Below are 22,473 nucleotides of genomic sequence, written 5' to 3'. Positions count from 1 at the left end.
AGAGGCTTCTGAGATCATTAAGTTCGTCGTAGTTTTTTCTTCAGGCGGTCGCACTGCAAGTTATCTCGCAGCCTCCAACGAGAGGTCTCGCTGTTCCGATGGGAAAGCTCGGCGTTCCTTTGCTGCTGTGCATATCGGGGGACGAGGGTGCAGTCTTAAAACTTTTTCGAATATATCACCGCCCTACGCATAGCTTTCGCCGCAAGGATTTGGTTTCAAATGCCACGAGTCTTCGAATAAATGAGTTTCACTCAGAGGCGTTGGTAGCCAGGGAGGAGCGGCCCTTTCCCCGCAGTAGATTCGTATTCGTCATTGTTTGACGACAGATAGCTCCTGGCAAAACGTTAAAATGAGAACGGTGCGTTCTCGCTGAACTGCTGCTGACTGCGCGCCTTCTTTCACAAGACCATCCGAATGCTCCCAGTGATTCGTCACTGCCGTGCTCCTGGCCTGTGAAAATACTACTAAGAGAGGAGGGGCCTTCATTCGGCTGCAGCAGCCCCCGATCACCCGCGTCCGCCGTCCCAACCAAGCACCATGCACAAGAGATCACCCGCGGCGGAGGACCAGAGCCCGCGTGCCGCCGCTGCCCCACACCAGCGTCCGCCGTCCACAGTCACCAGAGCTCGGCCCGTCCGCCGCGCCGTCGTACCTAGATAGACCTGGCCAATGCCCGGCACATGCAACTGCGGCGGAATCTTGGCCACCAGGCCGGCATCGCTCTGCGGAGGGTCGGCCGGCCCGGCCGGCGCCGCAGGCCGGCGCACGCTCAGCAGGTGCAAGGCATTGCCTGTGCGGAGAAGGTCACGTGCCAGTCGTGGGTCAGTGCGGGTCGGCGTGGCGTCCTGTCACGTGGTCGTGTGAGAACGAGATCCGCCAGTCACGGGTGCTACAGGAGACACTTTGGTGATAGGCTTCTACGACAGGCCTAGTACCAGTAGGTGCTACATGTGCTAAAGAGATGTGCTAGGCAATGCTATGGTGCTACAAGAAACCCGCTAGCTAAACAGTTTATACGCTACGTGAGGTGCAAAATGCGACTGATCGTGCCAGAGAATCAGATTGGAAATTAGTATCGAGGCGCCAAGCGGTTACGTGCTTCAGACTGCTAATAACCTATTGGAATGTCCTTCACTCGACCTCGGATGGAGGGCATCCTCTGATGTGATGGAGCGGTAAAAAACTTATGGAATGCTTCCAGCAATCTAACCGGTGGGAAATGCATACAACTCTGAGCACCTTCCACTAGACGGACTGATGAAACAGTACCGCCATCTTTCCTGAACAGACAGCGACATCTATGAAAGCCGCACATCAGCCACACAGTTAAGCCATTATTCCTCGCCGCAGCACATAAGCTTCAGGTGCCGTGTGACACGAATTAATTAGTTTCTGCTCGATCGTGCGATCTGCCGGACACAACCTGCTCAGTGCACACGCCAGGTCTGATACGGCGCGGGGGAGTGATCCCGAAGCAAAGTCTACATGCGCTAACTTGAGTAACATGAAAGGGACCAGGGCCAAGCGACAATTACGGATGTTTTGGGACACCGCCTGAATTCAGCTGCAATTTTTGGGAGGCGGTGCAGGTCGTTGGGCTTCCGACGCATCGGTTTAACCACCTGAGGAGCGGCAGCCAGCTGGGCCCTAAGACAGCAGCCTCAGAAGGCGTAAAATACGAGTATCCCATAGGGTATGGCATAACTTTCAGGGAGACAACACCGGGGACCTGGTCATGTAAGACAGCACCACGGGTTCGAGATGAACAACTCACACAGATTCTGAAAAAGAAATGCCGGCTTTGCAGTGTTGAAGGGCTTCCCTCCCACAGGTGACCCAACATGTGTTCAACCAGAACTAAATGATTATTGAAAGGAACACACAACTCTCAGGCAACGCACCGTAACCTACCAGAGCAAGCGGAGGGCTTGAAAACAGACTGCGAAGCTGAGGACAAAGTAACACAAAAGCAGGCGCCGATAGTGATAGCTGCAATAGCGCAAGAAGAAGCTACATGGCCTAAAGGCTGTACTATGGGCTCGAACGACGACATCATGTTTCACCAACGATGGGCATGATCTGTCGGCGAATAACGGGAGGCACTCTCCCTGGATGACGGGGACGCTCTCCCTAGATAACGGGAGACGCTTTACCAGAATGAGGGGGACGCTCTCCCTTAATGACGGGAGACGCTCTCCCTCAATAACGGGAGACGCTTTCCTTGGATGACGGGAGACGCTCTCATTGGATGACGGGAGACGCTCTCCCTGGATGACGGGGGACGCTCTCACTGGATGACGGGAGACACTCTGCCTCGCCCGACATAACATCGCAGCCCGTTACAAAAGTCCGGCGAGCACGACAGTGGCCGGGCCCGGGACACATCTGGAGGCGGCACTCTGACACTGAGCAACACGACAGGCGAGCGCGCTGAGAAGAAGAGGGAGCGCGCGCCGCCGAGCGAGGCGGTGCCATCGGGGACCGGACGGAGGCCGAGCACCAGCCCCCTGGCGTCGTCCCAGCCGCGGCCGACTCACTCCGGCAAACGTTCTCGTAGTAGACGCCGGGCTCGACGCCCACGTCGATGAGCGGCCGCTCGCTGGACAGGAATGTCAGCGCACCATCCGGCAGCGTCACATGGTCCAGGTGGAACAGCTGGCAGTTGTAGGTGGTGCCCGTCGGCGGACCGTGGTACAGGAACGACCGGCACATGATCTCGTTCTCCACCTCGCAGGCGCGCCGGCAAGCGTCCGCGTTGTTGGCCTGGCGGTCGAGGTCGCTCCAGATCAGCCGAGGGGCGCCAGTCACGAGCTAGACTGTTTGGGATAGGACGTGGGCGGACTGTGAGGACATGCATGGCAAGCAAGAAGTGCCGGCGCTCCGTGTTTCTCTACGTTTTTTTTCTCTACTCTACGTTTTTAGCCTTCACATCGCATAAACAAAAGCCGTAAAAAATGGGCGAGAAGCTGCATCCTCCCAGCGGATGTCGAATCAACTGTCCGGTTAATAACGAACGAGGGTGTCCATAATTACAAACTCAAACAACCGGTTAACTCATGGACCTCTGTGAGGCAAGCAGCAGGCAATGCAACTAGGTACGGACAGTCGTCCCAGCATCTGTCTGTGGCCGCGCAGGGTGGCGCCGAGGCGCCGGCATCAGACACCACCATCCGAGCCCTCACATTACCCCGGCACCCACCATCAACAGAGCCCTCCCGTTACCCCGGCACCCACTATCAGCCGAGCCCTCCCGCTACACCGACACCCACCATCAGCTAAGTCCTCCCGTTACATTGGCACCCATCATCAACAGAGCCCTCCCGTTACACCGGCACCCCCTATCAGCCGAGCCCTCCCATCACACCGGCACCCACCATCAGCCGAGCCCTCCCGTTATACCGGCACCCCAGCTCCAGCCGAGCCCTCCCGTTACACCGGCACCCAGCTCTAGCCGAGCCCTCCCATTACACCCCCCCCCCCCCCCCCCATCAGCCAAGCCCTTCCGTTACGCCGGCACCCGCCATCAGCCGAGCCCTCCCGTTACACCGGCACCCAGCTCCAGCCGAGCCCTCCCATTACACCGGATCCACCATCAGCCGAGCCCTCCCATTACACCAGCACCCACCATCAGGCGAGCCCCCCCGTTACACCGGCACCCACCATCAGCCGAGCCCTCCCATTACACCGGCACCCACCATCAGCCGAGCCCTCCCGTTACACCAGCACCCACCATCAGGCGAGCCCCCCCCGTTACACCGGCACCCACCATCAGCCGAGCCCTCCCGTTACACCGGCACCCACCATCAGCTGAGCCCTTCACCACCACCCACCATCAGCTCGAGGTCGACGTAGTAGCTGGTGTCCACGTAGCGGTTGATGATGTCGTTCGGAATGCCCAGACTGGGCGCGGGGAACTCGCGCTCTCCCTTGCACGCCTCATTGCCTGGAGAGGAGCGTAACGGGGCGTCATTGACTGATCTCTGCCATCAGTGACCGATGGCGCCCGCGCTGTGCGTGCAATACTCTGCCTGTCAGCACTGCCCAACATACGATATGTTTGGCTACATACCCGGCACCAGGGATGGGTGACCCGGGGTGCTCCCGTCCCGGTCCTCTCGACGCCGAGAACCATACATTATATGCACATTCCGGTGGGGCAAGGTCCTGGTCTTGTGGCGTGCTTGTCGAGACCTCTGTCAACCCTCAACAAAACAAGCTTGGAGTCAGCAAAGCGACATAGGTGTAGGTGTAGTGAGATCCTGGGGGCTGCCATGTACCTGGATTGCAGATTCTGACGCTCGCGGAAATGTGAGTGATGTAAGGCGCTAGCATGTATATGTGATGTGTAAAAATCGGTGGAGAGTGTGGTGGAGTCCGGGTGTAGTGGGTGTCAAATCAGGTACTGATATCAAGCTAACTGCTCAAAACTTAAGGCAATGTATCATGGACAGATGAAAGTACGTGACGTACATTTTTGGCTCATGTGTGCTCTGCAAAATGTCTAACACTGTACAGAACAGGAGAGCATTTTATGCTTTCCTTTATATCTCCGTAAACATGCATATCTGCATTCCTTCCTTTACGTATGCAACACTAGGAAAAAAAATTGGGGATAAATGTGTTCGCAACGAGGTTAGTGATGATGTGCATCCTAATGGACGTATTAACATATCAATATGAGATATTGACATCACATGATGGTGCCGTGAAGGGTTTTAATCATTCGCTTACATTTTGAAACCGATGCTGTATTGGGTCGGAGCGAGATTTCAATGAATTACTTAGTTTTACTTGCCATGCACTGAACAGAATTTGTCTTCAATTGCGAATATTTTGCATCGCAGGTGACATGGCTGTTTTACGAAAGCTTGTACCCAGGTACTCTTTAAGTTTATAAAATATTGTGAAAAATGATACATTCAGATTAAGTTCCAAGCTGTTCCAACAACGTAGCTGTTGCTTTCAACACAACGCTCATGATTGAGAGAAAGGTTTCTCGCCGGCATGAATTGCTTCGAATTTCCAAAAGTTTTGAAATATTCATACCAACTTTAAGCACATTTTGAAATTGAATTAAGCATTTCACGATGAATGTCCCAAATGCATGCGTATCAACCACATCCGGGTTTGTCGCGCACTGCAGCGCGTCCGGCCTCATAATCTCCCAGCGTCTGTTGCCACTGCCGCCATTGCAGACCTGTCATGACATAACGCAGCACGACATAAGCAATCCCAGCGCAACGTACCGCGTGAATCATTGCCCGGACAACATCTACCGTTGCCCGTCATTGACATGCATGCATGACCATGCATTTGGTTGTAACGCTTCGCTGCACGCGACTACCGTAGCAGTAAACGACAGGGCGTCTGCATGCGCACTGCGAAGCACCGTTCGATTCATACGGTCCAATCAAATGAAAACAACAGCTGAGGCACTTCACTAATTACATAACTACGTGTTGTCAATGCCAGTCCGGTGTTGGATAGGTTTTTCATGGATGCTGTGGTGTTGTTCTCACAAATGCACAGTTCTGTTCAGTTAACACATCTGTGCAAATGTATTACGCGTTAAACAAGATAACATAGTTGTTAAAATACGCCCGTGGTCGTCGCAGCTTTCTGACGGTTTCTCATGGCTTTTTGAGGTGACTGGACCAGCTTAGGTGGTTACACATGCTTTCCACGTCCTTTTTCGCACATTTCACTGAAATAGTCTCATAAACGTGAACCCGTTGGGTCAGGTACATGCATTAGTTCCCGCATTCGTCGAATATGAAATGTCTCCGTGATATCCTCATCACTGAGCCGCCTGCTTATGGCGGAAAACGACCAGCTCTCAACGCCAAGCGCACGCCTGCCTGTCATTACGCTGCCGCGGTTGACTGTAGTCGCCGTATGCCGGTGGTCGCGTGCGAGCGCCGAGCATTGTTGACGTCAAGCTTCGTTACCAATGGTCATGACTTCCTGGCGCGGCTGGCCGAGCCCGCCCGCTTCCTTACGGTGCCGTCCATTCAGCAGCCGTCTGATGGTCGGAGCGATCTGTTGACAGGTCGGAGCGCCTCCGACACGATCCGCTCCGCGGCGGTGCGTGCACGGGTTCGCCGGCGCTGCTCGCGGCGCGGCGCTCGCTCTGCTGGCGGCGGCGCCGGTCGCCGCCGAGGCGTCAGCCGGCGGCCATGCGCGCCGGCCGGTAACCATCTGCCGTCGAAGGCGGCACGTTTACCGTTGAACGGTGCGGACGTCACGCCTCGGCGCGACACCTCGGCGGCGACACTGCACCGGGCTGGCGGCGACACTGCACCGGGCTGGCGGCGACACGGCACTGCACCAGCGTGACACTTCACTCTTCCGGCGGCGGTACGGCGTGGCGCAAGCGGAGACACCGCACTGCACCGACTCACGGTAACTGAGAACCGAACGCTCAGCGACACTGCACGTGCGCCGGCGGCAACACTGCGCTGTATCCGCGGCATCACTTGAGCGGGCCAGCGGCGAAACTGCACTGCACCAGCGGACACTGCACCAGCGGACACTGCAGCGGCCGCGCGCCGCGGACTTCCATCTTCCTTGCACGGCCGGGGGGAAGTTGACAAGTTGACTGGTTGTCAGCGACGCCGTACACTTGCAGGCCGCGGCGAAACTGCATTGCATCGGCGACATCAAGCCTCGATGCTGCACAGACCCCACTGTGATGCTGCGTCTGGCATTACGCCAATATCATCGGAGTCTTTCGTTAGGATATCAACGCCATTTATCCTTGATCCAGAATAAGTTTTCGTCGCGGTAACTTTAACAACTCGTGCTTGCAAAGGGGCGTATCCAAGGGCACTGAACGGCTTGTCGCTATCAACAAAGCGACCGAAAATATCCGGGCTCAGGTGTTTCTAAGCACAGGAAATAAGTGGGCGTGTAGGTTGTTCACGCATAGTTGCATGACAAATATAGTTTTACCGTAACGGTAGGGTTTTGTCCCATCATCGTGGTAGCTAACAACTTATGAACAAAGATGGCCCAAACCCATGGCTCCGAGGTCAATTACAGTGACAGGCGGCGGACACGCTCTGGATCCTAAGCATCGACGAATCATCATGACACCTGCTGCAGTGACTCATGTCTTTAACTCGCGTTTCGACCGTGTTCCCTGGCGATTGGAAACCTCACGCTTTGTCAGCCAAAGTTGTTTCCGAATACATGAAGACGTCGCGTCAGCACGAGCCGCACGCGGCCCTCGACCTCGCCGGCGCCGTTGCTGCCGGCTCAGCCGGGGCCGGTCGGCGCCGGCGGGCCGGCACCGGTGCGCCCGAGGGCTAACGGGCGGCGCGCGCACCGCTGGCGCCGGTGCAGCGGCGCGTGCCCCGGCACTGTGTCACCAGAGCGGCGGTCAGGGGCGGCGCCGCCCCGCCAGCCGACGCTAATGACCGGCACGGGCCGGCCGCGGCGCGGCGGCGACGGGCCAATGAGCGGACTGGAGACGGCGGTGAGTCCAGGGGACAACGGTACACGGATGTCCACGACGGAAGTGGTGGGCGGCTCTTCTAGCCGTTGATTGGCAGGGGAGAGAAGGTGGAGAAGAGGTGGAGGTTAATTATCTCTGCGGGGTGAATGTTCTAGGTCGGCCCAGGGGCAGTAAACCCAGGTCCGGGGACCGGCGACCCAATTGTCAGGACACGATGTACCCTGCGTGGACGCGGCCGGGTGGTTTGGCCCAATACAAAGATAGCGGTGGCACGACGAACCGCTGTACCTGGGCAGCCGCGGCTCAATAGCGGCGCCGATACCACGCTCGTTTTATGGTGGCGGCTTCAATTTTCCACTCGACTGATGCCTGAAGAATAATTGGCACAAGAGGAGAGGATACAGAATGATACCACAGGGAAGCAGCCGCCCGTGTCGCTATACACTTAGATGGTGGAATCGCCCTCACAACTATACTCCGCGATACTGAAACCGGTGCTCGGCAACCTGTTTGGACAATTAATACGCATAGGATCATTCATAAGGAAAAATAGGAATTACAGATCCCAATACTGCTGAATTGATGACTACGACCGTAATCTCATAAGCGTGGTATGAATATCATTGCCTTCAACAGGGATGAAAACCAATGCGAAACGACAATCGCTGCAAACAACAAATAACGCTTGACGGAGGGATGTGGTTTTCATCGTGTATTGCAATTATTTATCAGATAGCAGGCAGCTGAAATACCTTTATTCATGTTGGTATTAAGCATTTCTGCTCACTGTTTTCAGCCAGCATATCGATTAGAGTGGAATGTAAATCGTGAAGAAGATTGCGGCATGATATGTCTCCGTCCGGCGAATGAACCCCGCTTCCTTCAACGCGTACGTGCCGCGTGTACATGTAGATATGACTCCATCAGCCGTGTCATTGCCAATACACCATGCAAGACCTTTCCCCGGGGCCATACACTGTCCGTGACGTACCGTTGAGGCAGAGATTCTCGAAGTAGTCGACGCCCTGGACGTCGACGATGTTGGCCGACTGTCCGCCCGTGCGCCGGTCGTGTTCCGACAGGTGACATTGCAGAGTGACGTAGTTGTACTCGGACGAGCGGCACACAAAGCGGCGCTGGCAGGGGGAGGGGCGACATCGGTCACCGGACGACACTGACGCCTGATGTCCTGGCCGAACGACAACGCAACCCAACCGGACCAGGACAGATGGGGCCAGTTATACTTGGGTAGGATCACATGGGGCTGGGCTGAACAAGACTGAAATGAGTTGAGTGGACAAGGCCATAGACAAACAAGAACAAACTGTAGAGTATAGACCAAAGACTATAGAAGAAATGGCCAAATTAACAACTATAGAACCGACAATACCATAAAACAAACGAGACCGGATCGAATTGGACCGGACTAGACCAGAGACCATGCTAGCGTAAGAAAGACTAGCCGGAATTTGACGAGACTGGCTCAACAAAGTCACAATAGTCAGAAAAGCTTAAATCAGTCTGGGATATATGAGCTTCTCCTGGTCAGGCGGGGCCAGACCTATGGGTCAGCGAGACCAGGGACCGCGAGGTCATGATATGCCGTTGCCTGCCTTGTTCTTTAACAGATGAACCACGATATCAATCACAGCACTTGGAGACCGGTGGCAAGCGAGCGTAACGCGGCCTGGGAACTTCCGAGCGCGCCTTCCGAAAGCGTTCACACACCGAAGGAGCACATTCCTGCGTACGCTGTGAAGGAGGCGCCGTCGTGTGCCGCAATTAGTGAACGCCTGCCACATGCCGCTGGTGCCCAAAGCCATACACATAGCGGCTCTGCATGAGTTTGCGGTAGGTGCCTGCGGTAGGACAAAGCAGCGGTGGCACTTGCGTTTGTGCGTGATGAACGGCTCACCTCGTTGAGGCACGCTGCAAGGCAGGCTTCCTTCGTCGACGTGAAGATGAGCGCGTTATCCAGACCCTGCAGCATCTTGTTGGGAACGCGTTCGAACGTCCAGGGGCGATTACAGACGTTGTCTGAAAATAAGATGATGTTATTACGAGCAAGTTTAACATCCGTGTGGTGGCGGACTTATCTAGGAAAGGACGATATGGTGTGTTTGTCGCATGTACGCTCTCAATCACCTTGCCAGCATTGCCAGTTGCTAGTACTTCGCATGCCGCAAAACCGCATTGCCTCGCACTGACTCAGGTGATTGGAAAACATCGGCTTGTTCGTTAAGCCCTCTTAAAGGCGTTAGTTCATTCATCTTGCCAACATTGCCATCAGCGTAGTGGCGAGAAACGGTGATTTGAACGCAGTACAAACCGATAAAATGGGTGTTAATGGAAATGCTGAAATGTAGTGCTGGGCTACGGTGAACATATAGAACAAAGCGCATGGGACCTGTCTATTCGTGAAACGTAAGCTGGAAACACAGCCCTTGCCAAGGACAATGTGTTGTGTAGATACCAACCCGCCACCTAAGTGATCGCTATTGATGGACAGCTTTGCTTCAGTCTGTTGGACGAACAGTGCCAGGATTTTTCACGAACCGCGTGATGTCACCCGGCAACAATGTTTTTCATCCTTGTCGACCCAATAGGAAGGCGTAGATCTAAACCAAACGCACATCGTTATTGCGTCTCAAGCCCGTGGGTAGATGATCTCCCGCATCTTAAGAGTAAACCTGACCATAGAAATGGAAGGATTGGATAACGAAACATAAGCATGTATCGACCTGCACTGCACTGCGGCCCGAAGGCGCCGATAACTGGTGCACTACAACGGAGACTGCATTTCCGCACAAGTCAAGGGCGCTTTCCACGGAACGATGCGTGCAGTAGAGCCACGAATACTACAGTGGTGCATGAAGGGGGCTCACGCGAAGGGATGACGACGACTCGAGAAAACAAATATATATATATATCTACTCGGCTTTAAAAGCTGCGCAGAGTACAGAGTGAATCGAGAAGGAAAGGTCTGGACATCTGCAAACATTTGATATATGCGACGGAAACAAAGGTTGCCGTGAAAATGCTTAAAGCATGTTAAATATGATCTCTATATCATGGGAGAACACCACTTTTGATTATTTAAGGCCCGATTGGTTCCTGTAAGCACAAATTGGCCAGATGTGTCTTGTTCGCTTTAAGACGCGATCATTCACTGACAATCCAGTAAGTTTTGTATCAGTTCCGTTGTTCTCAAAGTTTGAGCCCTCTAAGTTCTTAACACCATTTCTCGGGAGCTTAATTTGTGACGGTGAGCTTGCACATGCAAGTCGTAGTTTGGCACATCTGGCACCCACTGATGTAATACTATCATGCATGTCACTGTAGAAAGTCATTTTGCATTCATGCCATTCAGTTCATGGCAACGGGGATGCATCGCGTTACAACGGCTGCCGGCATTCAGCCACAGAACGAGCCAAAGTATTTGATGTCATTGTCTGTCACACAGGACGCTAATTATGAGAAGAAGGAAGAAGCCCAAATGGCGCGAATGATTGATGTTGCTTTGTCCCCCAAAGTGTTCGCGGCCAAATTCGCATTTCTTGGTCCATGCGCGGATCTTTAACAGAGCCAAAGCTGGTAAAATTATCCGAAGTCAGCTGTTCTTTTTCATCTCAATTGCTTCCTCCTGGCTGAAAGACCCGTTGACATCTCTCTATTTCCGTTCGAAACGCCACAATTAAGATCAGATCTCCATCTCTCGGTCATAACGGTGGTCGTTATATCAGCCCGGGCGCAGCCCGTATGACGTCATCAGAGCACAAAGCCCGGAACCGTTGGCAATTCGCCGCGCTCAGCTAGTGGCCCGTGCAAGATGCACGCAATTTCTGTCTTGCCTGGGCCATGACCACACAAAAGGAACAGTTACCTGACCTAACTGTTCGGCATTCTGAGGAGATTCGACACGGTATCAGCGCCGCGTCGTCGCTAAATGTCGCGCGTCACATGGCCGTATTTCAGCCTCGCACGGTGGCTGTACGCCCGGCGGCCGTGCGCGCCTCCTCACATTCCTTTGTCAGCTCCATTGTTTTTTTGCGGAGGCGTCGCTCGGTATGTGCGAGCTCGAGCCACGGCGCTGCCGGCGGCGGCCGGGCCGCTCCAGGTCGCCCGCGGTCAGAGAGGCGCTCTCCCGTCACGGATCAGAGCCGCGATTGCTGGCTCTTCGGCGCCGCCGGCCGGCGGTCGCGGCTTTTTGTGACTGCCGGTCTGTCATTGCTGAAGGCTCCCGGTTGAAGGCGGTGCGTTCGGCCGCTTGCCACACCAGGCGACCGGGTTCACAGCCATCATGTGTGTGTGTGTGTGTGTGTGTGTGTGTGTGTGTGTGTGTGTGTGTGTGTGTGTGTGTGTGTGTGTGTGTGTGTGTGTGTGTGTGTGTGTGTGTGTGTGTGTGTGTGTGTGTGTGTGTGTGTGTGTGTGTGTCTGTGTGCGTGTGTGTCTCATATCGCTACGTGAATAAGAATGGGTGCTTTTAGATCTGTTGTGATCACGCGTGCGCGGAAGCTGCGGGGTTGAAATGGATCTGACTCCTGAGCTGTGACGGAGTGTCGCTAGTGCTGACCTTCGTGAGCCGCATGGAAGGTGCCTGCTCAGTCACGAGAAATGCTCTGACGAATACATATGTAAGTGATTAGACAAAGGGCAGAAAAGAAGCGGAGAGAGGAACTCCCCCGTACTCTTCAAAGTTCCAATCTGAGGCTCACACCGACACGGATTTGCTCCTTTGCGCTCACCCCTCGCGCTGTTCAGATGTTGTTGTTTTTCGTGCTGATGGTCCCGTGTCCAGTGAGCCGAGCAGTCGACACAGAGAGGCTGAACGGGGTGTAACAGTCAACCCGTTAGTAGCCGGTGTACTAGCCAACCCGTCAGCAGCGGGTGCACCGGTCAACCCGTCAGCAGCGGGTGTACCAGTCAACCCGTCAGCAGCGGGTGTACCAGTCAACCCGTCAGCAGCGGGTGTACCAGCCAACCCGTCAGCAGCGGGTGTACCAGTCAACCCGTCAGCAGCGCGTGTACCAGTCAACCCGTCAGTACTTACCTTCAGAGGTCGAACGCGGACGCACCAGTCAACCTGTTAGCACTTCCCTTAAGGGGCTGAACGCCGATGTACCGATCAACCCAGCAACATTTACCTTTAGAGGTCCCCCGGGAAAGCGTGAATTACGAACAAAGAGGTATTGATTGCATTCTTCGGTGCCGGAGGATTATAAGTGTTATCTCTCGCCACATTTAGATGGCTTTGTTGCTTTCATTGTCGTTGACCACATGCCGCAGTCGTTTTTTAACACATTTCTTAAACACCACATTACTACGGGTACACCCGTTACACTACCTACAAGATCATATCATGCTGCACATTTGGCATTTGTGGCAGGGGTTGAATTAGCTCGGCCAGTTAGAGCAGCTTTGTCGGTGACGACCTACCGGAGCGTATGCGCAGCTTCACCATGTAGTAGGTGCTGACGGCCCTCTTCGGCAGAGCTGATGGGTTGTTGGCTGAAGTCTCGTTCTGCAGAAGGCACACCGTCTCCTGCACCGGTGTCAGTGGATTTGTGACGAAACTGAGGAGAGTAGGGAAGACATTACTACACAGTGCGCACGCCAAACTATTCAGACGGTTTGATATGTGTGCGGTTTTGACGCATTTTGAACGCCAAAAGTACCAATGATCTTATCGTTTTAAGGTGAATTCCAAAATAACGTATTTGCAAGACAGTCGTCCAGTAAAGAAACAAAACGCAGACAGCTATAGGATGCTTTGAAGACTCTGCCTAAGTAAAATAATCCAGTTGATCGCCATGAAGAACGTAATGAGCCAAGCGTATGAATTATCTACTTCTATTATCAACTGTTGACCTGCTATTTATTGCAGTAGTATAACAGTTACAAACGCTTGCGTATCGGTCCGGTTCCGGATGGTGCAGTACGTGATGCCTCTTAAGTTACCTGAAAGAGGCCGCCTGACACTCGGGCTCCTCTCTGCACCAGCCCTGACACTCGTACAGCGTCAGGTTACGGATGGTGTAGTACGTGTTGCCCCGGTAGTCCATCTCCGTCAACTTCTCAAAGGCGATCGTCGCTGCAACGTACCGTTCATGCTGCTGACATGGCATATTCTGAACAGATTCTATGTATCCTATGTTAACATCACTCATAGACAGACAGTGACGTACTATTGACACCGCTGCTGACAGCATAACGAGGACAAATAGCCCCGGTAATCCCTCATTCATTACAACGCGATGGCATTCGCACAAGGGCAACGAAAAACTTTGTCGCAGCTCAGTTCTTGTCCAAGGCGTCACTCAACGAACAGAACGTCATAGCATGTGAGCTCGATGTGAGGCGATTGGAGCTTATAGATTGTCACGATTACGTGGAATCAGAAGCCGTTACTACTTCAGAGATCGTCACCGCCGGTATGAAGCATTTGCGGGAGCGCCGCGTCACATACCGTCACAGGCGGAGAATGCGAGCGCCGTGAGGACCAGTGAGCAGGCGACATCGCGCGCGAGCCGACCGCCCCTCCTCAGCTGGAGCGCCATATTGTTCCTGAAACAATGCGCAGACTGTGTCGTCTTGGACTTCCCGACGCTCGTGGGTCAGAGGTCATTGCATAACAGGTCACTGGAAAAATAAATTGCGCCAAACAGTGCTTCTATGTGTAAGTGCAGATTACATGCAAAATATTCTCTAGTTCAGTAAATGACTGGGTAAGTTTGAGGTGTTTTTAATGTAACCTTGCTGGTTTGCAAGCGCGGTCCAAATCATATACCCAAAGCCTTTTGTGCAAAACCTGATCCATGATCCCGAGCTCCAAATAAGGAGTCGCCTATCAGATGCATTAAACCTGGTAATGCTATAGAATTCCTCGCAATCTGTCAAGCACAGGGCGCGACCGAGGTAAACACTCCTACCCATATTAAAAAATACCAACACATTTGTTGGAGAAGCTGTCAACATAATCTTTAATGGTGACTGTTATCACGAGTGTTGCTAGCCGTGAGACCAAAACGGCCTCAATGGCACTTAACAAACAGCACAACGAATGTTGTCCGATTCTTCCGATACGGCTTCACAAAGGTTGTCCAATGCTCACGATGCGAATAATTATCATGGACGTATGCTGTTCATACTAAAAATCTGCACGAAGTGAGAAGACGTGCAAAAAACAAATCGTGTTTATTTATACATTAACACTTTGCGATATGACCTACACCAGATCACCCCGATTCCTGTCAGATACCGATCACGGCAATTTCTGCGGGTACCGCAGTCTCGGGCTGGAACCAGCCTCGGTCACCGTTCGAGAGCTGAGGCGCCAACTTGCCACCAAGCGGCACGGTGTCAGCGACGCGTCGTTTTCCGCTCCGGCGATGGCGAGGGCGGGTTATTCGCGCCAGATTGGCGCACTGATCGATCGGTGCCTGCCGTAAGTGGGTTGATTGTGGCAGGTGGATGCGCCCGACAGCGCCCGCTCGCACCGGGATCACGGCCATCCCTTGACCGAGCTCGGCCCCACCGCCCCGCCGCCTACCGGTGTGTGACGCCAGAGACGCCAGAGTGTCCAGAGCTGGGCCGACGCGTCCCGACCTGGACCCCCTGGGTCGGGCTGGTATTACGTTCCGATCTGCGCTGCGGTAGTCACCGCCGCGTACTGGTGCGTGCGGCTGAACCCCTGCCCCGTGCTCGTCATGGGGAGCACGCACCAGGCCTGTGTCTCTGCGCAGCTCTCCCGACAGTGCGCGGCTGTGACCGGCGGTGGGGTCAGCGGACTCCGGCGGTGTGACCGGACCCGGGCTGCGGTCATGGTCACGGCGTCCGGCCTCAGCCATCTCCTGTCACGTCCGACACGGGGCGCCATTATCCGTCTGCCGACTGGAAGAGCCGTGATAAATCGAACATTGGTCGCTAATTGTGCGCGAGACGGCGTGTTATCCCTAGCTCCCGCGGCGTGCGGTGGCGTCGAACACCGCCAGAGAACGTGATCACGCGATCTCGCTGGCAGCGGGCTGCTGCGTGACGCGGCCCGCCGGCAGCACCGCTTCGAGATTGCTAGCAGTAACAGAGAATGCGCGGGGCACCACCGCCCCGAGATAACTCGCAGTTACAGAGGTGACGCAGCCCGCTGGCACCACTGCTCCGAGATTACTCGCGGTAGTACAGGTGACGGACGCGCAGAGCTGCGGTGTCGCTATTGTGAGCATGCATATTTCAGCAGGGTTTCGGGAGCTGCGTGGGTAAGCAAATGAAGTATGCATGGCGAGCAAGTATGCCCGCTATCAGGTGCACCTTTCGTATTGGCATCTGAACTTCAAACATGTCTCGATTGCACATGGTTCGATTTAATAAGGATTGAATATGATCAATGGGAAACTTTCAAATATTGCGTAATGTTTGTCATGCTCCCCTAGAGCTGGTGCGCACCCAGCTATGGAGTAGACAGGCAAATGTAAACATCGCTTCAGCGGATAGCAAAGCACACCAAATAGAACCCATCACATTGACCACACATTTGTTTGACCATACAGTTTGATATGGTACGAAATGCGGTCAACACCGAGCAGGCCAAGAGGGGTTGAAAGTGTTGAAGAATTAAAACATCTTAAGAACTGAATCAAACATAATTTTTTCCGAAATATCACCAGGAGAAGTGCGTTACTAACTATTCAAATGCAAAAACTCGCTTTGTTTAATGGTCATCGATCTTTTCAAGAGATTCAGGAGGAGCTGAGAATCTACGTGTGTCCTGAAGAATAGCAAACTCCTTCAAGAGATTCAGGAGGAGCTGCGAAGCCTATGTATGTCCTGAAGAATAGCAAACTCCTCCACGGAAGCCGTCATTTGTGAGGTGATGCACAAAATGATTTGATTCGGCCTTTACCCATTAAAACAATCCATTTTATTGCGGTGATATTAAATACCGTTCCTCGAACACAGGCGTGTTTGGTTACCTTAATTTGTAGCGACTAGCATACAGTTTGAGGCAATATGATCGGCTTCGGAACATGTTGCCAAAAAACGCATGCCGTGGTCGGAACGAAACACGTACTTCCGATCCGTTACCCAGTTACCGTGGGAAACTGCCAAGCGTTTCTCGCGCCGGGTGGGACGTATGCTCCATCTCCAAGCGGCAAATCGATTCAACCGCAACTGGGAATCTCGGGCACCGCCAGCTTCGACGCGCCTCTCTCCTGCCGCCACCTGTCCGACCCGCTCAAACGAGCGCGGCACGAGGCTCTCGTCCAATCACTGTCTTCCGTCCGTCTCTTCCGCTGCGCCAGCGCCGCGCTCGACAAGGTCGCGGCAGGCGATGAGACGGACGCGGCCGGCGGGGCAGCTGCGGCGCCGGCCGGCGGCGGGGCTGGCCGTCCGGCGTGAGAGGGGACGGTCGGTCGGCGCGCGCCGCGTCCACACCGTTAGCTGGACTGTGGCCATCTTTCCGGTCTGCTGGCGCCGCACCGGTACCGGGGGCCAGCTGCAGCCGTCGTGTCCCGTCGCGGGCCTCCTCGGAGGCATCGGTGGAGCCTCCGGTGTGAGCCGTGCGGGCCCTCGTGAGAGGGCCGACATGGGCGGGCCTGTTGCCACTGTGGGTCCACGGACTGGGTGACCCGGTGCAACCCCGATGCACTTTGCTTGCCGGTCATTGTTACAGGCGGAGCGGAAAGTGAGGTGGCGAGTTGGGGAGATGACATTTGCATGAGTCAGTCAGTAGTTCTTTAGTGCGCTGCAGACTGACTTTAAACTGAAGCTCTGAGATGGCCCTAGGCTCTCAAATTGCCGAGTTCGACGAGATCGATCTAGATCAGGCTGAATCAAGGCAGCCCAGGTCTCTGCAGCGCGTCATTCCAGTGCCAGGGTAGCAGGAACACCAAGGTTGTCACCCGGCCGATGTGCGTCCGCACGGTTGACGCAGTGAGTGTCAGCAGTGTCAAGCGGGATGTCAGTGTATGCTGAGTTTCAGCCGAGTCAAAAGCACCCTGATGCTTCTCTTGGAAAGCGACGTCGAGCTTAGAGACAAGTTGATTAACACCGCTTATAACTTTGAGTTGCTGAATTGCTGATCCTTGCAATAAAACTGCGGGACCCTTGGTCTGTTTTACATTCTGGTGATGCACGCTTATTATGCACCTATCAGTCATCTCGTTTCGCATTCAGTGATCATACAGAATAGACCCGTGCCATTGTTCGGGAAAGCAAGACACCCGAACGTGTGTCAGTGAACTCGAAAACGCGTACAGGAAAGACCGGAACGAAAACAAACGCTTCAGGTCTAACACATGTGTGGGGTTGGTATCAGTTTCGATGACCGCAAAGATAAAACGACCAAAGGAAGGGGTGCTCTGACGATTTCCTTTTGGACTATAACGATGTAATCCAAAGCGCAAATGGATGTGTTCGAAACAGAATCATGACCGCCCTCAAACCTAAGCACCCTGCTGCGACTATCATTGGTCGCCTTTTCGCTGGTAACAGGCAGCTGGCGAGTTGCAGTAAATCAGTTGCAGTTGCAGTTGCAATTGTCAGTAAATAAAAGGGCTCCGTAGCACTTGTCCGTAGTCCTAAATTTTGTCGATGACTACTCGCAAAAGATGCAAACATTGAAACTAGTTTAATTGAGCAAAATGTCTCTGCACGACAAACGGTGCTTAGCCAGTTTCTAAATGCGTAACAGCACCCTCACTTTCGTCGGCGAATTAAATTCTCCATGTAATATTTGGTGCAACACCTACGAAAAATCTGAAAAACGTCATCAATAATTCATAATTTATCGAGTAACGTGAGAACCGGGGCTATAACGTCATAACACCAATGCGGTTAGTTGTTTGCGTTCCCAACTTGAGTCAGTTGCGTGGATTTTGTTCCAAAGCCGATGCGTACCTAGCTATTTGCCTTCATTGCCATCACAGGACAGTGGTGTATGAATGCATGCCTGGCATGATTTTTTATGGAACACACTTGCTGTGTAATGAAACTAAGCGTTGTTGATGGCGTAATTGAGCATTTTAGCTTCACGGCATGAAGGACTTCTTGATCAGTTTTGGCAATTCAGTCGGCGCACGGGAGCTTGCTCGCGCCGCAGCGTTCGCAACGCCTTGATTCGTCCACAGTGTCCTCTGCAGTGCCGACCCCGGCTGCGCCGTCCTCCGCAATGTCACCCCGGCTGCGCTGTCCTCTGCAGTGTCAACCAGGCTGCTTTGCCGCATCCGCGCACTAACATTGTGGAGCTCTTTTACACCACCAAATGCCTTAAGTGTCGGGGGGGGGGGGGGGGGATCTGGCTGCGTGGTATCGCCGGAGTACCCGCACCTAACTGGATCGCCGTGCGCAGTGTACCATCATCAGTCTTCATCAGTCTGGCCACACCGCTTCATTTAAATGCTAGCACCCGGAAATTGGCATTTGCGAAATGCCCACACCGATTGAGTTGTCACTTTGCACATTGGCATAAGCAATCACTGCACTCGTAAAAAACCCTACTGAGCTGCCTGTCTATGGAATTTATGTTATTATCATGTTATTGGAAAACAAGTCATGATGAAGTTGGCATCAGCAGAGTGCCGAGATCCGGCTGAGTTGATATCTGCAGAGCGCCAGAGCCGACTGAGTTACCATCAGCAGAACGTCGAGATCCGACTGAGCTACTGTCAGCAGGGAGCCAGAGCCGGCTGAGTTATAATCTGCAGGGCGCCGGAGCTGGCTGAGTTACAATCTGCAGAGCGCCGAGATCCGACTGAGTTACTATCAGCAGAGCACTGAAATCTAACTGAGTTACTGTCCCCAAACCGCCGAGATCCAACTGAGTCACTATCAGCAGAGCGCCGAGATCCAAGTGAGTTACCGTCAGCAGAGCGCTGAGATCCGACTGAGTTACGATCAGCAGAACGCTGGGATGTGCCCGAGCTACCATTAGCAGAGCGCCGAGATTCGATCGAGCTACCATCAGCAGAGCACCGAGATCTGACTGAGTTACTATTAGCGGAGCGCTGAGATCCGAATGAGTTATCACCAGCAGAGCACCAGAACCGGCCGAGCTACCATCCACAGAGCGCCGAGATTCGACTGAGTTACCACAACCAGAGCGCAAGAGCCGGCTGAGTTATAATGTGCAGAGCGCCAAAGCTGGCTGAGTTACAATCTGCAGGGCACCGAGACCCGACTGAGCTGCTGTCAGCAGAGCGCTGAAATTCGACCGAGCTACCATCAGCAGAGCGCCGAGATCTGACTGATTTACTGTCAGCAGAGCGCCGAGGTTCAATGATTTATCATCAGCAGAACGCCGATATCTGACTGAGTTACCAGCAGCAGAGCGTCGAGATTCGACCGAGCTGCTATAAGCAGAGCGCCGAGATCTGACTGAGTTGCTATCAGCAAAGCGCCGGGGTCTGACTGAGTCGCTATGAGCAGAACGCCGCAATTCGATGTGTTACTATAACCACAGCGCCGAAATCCGACTGAGTTATCCTCGGCAAAGCGCCGGGACGCGATTTAGTTACTATCAGCAGAGCGCCGGGACGCGACTGAGTTACCATCAGCAGCACGCCGGGACGCGACTGAGTTACCATCAGCAGAATGCCGGAACTCGGCCCGCCCGGTCACGCCGCCTCCGGACGGGCCGGCGTCGGTCCAGCGAGCCGCCGCCGCAGAGACATGGACTGTGCCGCTCGTGAGGGCCGACCACGGCCGGATGACTCCGCGCTCACCCGCGGCCACGTGACCTCACCGGTGACACGGCGTGAGCCGGTCAGGCACAGGGTTCAGCCGAACCGTCTGGCTCCAAGTTCGCTACAGCTGATTTTCCTTAGGTGTACTGCTGTGACCTGCGATGGGACAAGCTCAAGCTCGTGGACCTGCGCTGGGACAGGCTCAGGCTCGTGGACCTGCGCTGGAACATGCTCAGACTTGTGGACCTACACTGGGACAGGCTGAGGCTTGTGGACCTACACTGGGACAGGCTCAGGCTCGTGGACCTACACTGGGACAGGTTCAGGCTCATGGACCTGCATTGGGACAGGCTCAGGCTCCTGGTCTGGGTCAAATTCACGCCCGTGGTATGGCCATTGGCCATTTAGTAACAATCCCATTCAGGCCCCGGTTGTGGCAAACGGACGTACATGGCGGTGAGCTGAGTGGCCTGGCCTCACTTGGCATGAGCTGCATGGGGTCAGGACATCAGAAGCCAATAAGTACTGCTTTTCATTTCCCACCGCCGCGGTCGAACTGCCGCCGAGATGGAGTCAACTTTAATCAGAACGAAAACAAGAAGAGAACGAAAGAAGAAGAGATGTCTGTCGATTGACACATGAGAAACGCACTCATGGGGCATGAATCATAAAATGTGCCCGGTGTCAAGGACGGAGTGCATGCACCTACGAAACGGTAGTTGAAAACTATGCACGGCTGTTAAGAAACGGCAGCACATCTGCTGCCTTGTGCTGCTGCCGTAAGTGTTTGCAGATATTGCTAGTGTTTTGAATAACGAGTAAGTTGAGCGAGCTCCGTGGAATACGGCCGATCCCGCGTTTGCGTCATGTCAATGCCAAAATATGTGCAATGGATGTGGATCGCTGGTCACGTCATCATCAAAAATTCGTGTTGGGTGGTTGTAATGACATTTTTGAAAATAGACGTAATTCACGGTCCAAGTCCTAATCAGACTCTAGACAACACATTATAAAACAAAAAAGGAAGCATTTCTTTATTTGGAGCCTTTGGTCCTTGATGTTATCCATGGTTTTAATGAACGCGCTGTTATTTTCTTTAATCACGTAAGCGTACTTAGGCCTCGGAGATTTATGCCCCCGGGATACAAGGAAGCTGAGCCGAGTAGCATCTGTGCTCGCAGCCAATAGGACTAGGAATCAAATTACCGTAATTCTAGCGATTTGCACAGTACCTGGCCTTGTGAACAGGCCACCAACAGACATCAGCTGTCTGCTGACACGCGGCAGACCAGCCGATCGCGGCCGTCCTCACAGCAGGCTGCCCGGCTGTGCGGCTGGAGCGGGCTCCAGTGCTTACCTGCCGTTGGGAGCGGCGCTCGGGGATCCGGCGCCGTGTGCAGCGGCGGCGCTGAGCTTCGTCAGAGAGCGGTGCGTGCCGCGCCGGTCTGCGAGGAGCGATCGCCGCTGGCTGCTGCGCCCGCAACTGCACGCCGCCGAGTGCCGGTGCGCCGCCGCCGTCGCCACGAGCGGACCGCGCCGGCGCCGCTGACGACAGCTGCGGCCGCCCGCTGCCGCCCGCTGCCGCCCGCCGGCGCCGGCGCCGGCACCCGCCGCCACCGGCGCAGATGCGCCGGGCCGGACGGGTGAGGACTGCTATCATGTGCACAGTTGTGGCGGTCAGGCAAGGAGATGCAATAGCCATGATTTTACTGGAGACGGCTTGGCTGCAGGTGACCGAGATGGGGGATGAGGGCAAACGGGCTGGTATCAAAGACCTGATGATAATTTATTGGAAAGGCATGGACATGCTGCTTGAGACATATTACGTCCTTGTGTTCACCGGGTCGCTCAAAATAAGCCGACGATTTTTATTGATCAGTAACAGGACTGTGCTCATATACACAAATATAGGTCATGAACACAAATGTTGCGCGACGAATGTATTTTTTTCACAACAAGCCCTAACTATACTCACAGCCTGCCCTTTCGTTGGGAGCTCCATCGCCGGCGCGTGGCCAGTGGGACATGATTTGCCGCCACTTTGGCCGCTGCTTCAGTTCTTGGATCAGCTGAAGATTGCCTTGCCCGCCTCAGGGTTGAGATAGACTCGCAAAACACGCGTGACGCCAGTTTGAGGGAGCACGTGGTCGCTCGTGGTGCTGACACCTCGCGATCAGCTGAATGCCGATGCCCGGTCGCAGCTTCGTTTTCTCCCCTGGCACGTTGGGGCAGGTGCTCCATCCTGCTGGGACCACCTTTGGTGCAGCTCATCAAGCTTACCTCTGTTTCGCGTCTGTAAACTGCTTTGTCAAGACTTTCGACACCATGCAGCTGACTGTT

The 22,473-nt window shown here is 54.2% G+C and overlaps 1 pseudogene; it reads right to left on the bottom strand.

The window, feature by feature from the left end:
* The window catches only part of LOC119100609 (uncharacterized), a 28,135-nt pseudogene extending 6,534 nt beyond the window's left edge, over positions 1–21,601 (bottom strand).
* Between the last annotated feature and the right edge of the window lie 872 nt (positions 21,602–22,473).

This window comes from Pollicipes pollicipes, unplaced genomic scaffold (genome assembly GCF_011947565.3).
Source record: "Pollicipes pollicipes isolate AB1234 unplaced genomic scaffold, Ppol_2.1 Scaffold_4881;HRSCAF=5763_pilon_pilon_pilon, whole genome shotgun sequence".
Lineage (NCBI taxonomy): Eukaryota > Metazoa > Arthropoda > Thecostraca > Pollicipedomorpha > Pollicipedidae > Pollicipes > Pollicipes pollicipes.
Note: the sequence above shows the minus strand (reverse complement) of the source record. Positions and strands in the feature narration are given on the sequence as shown.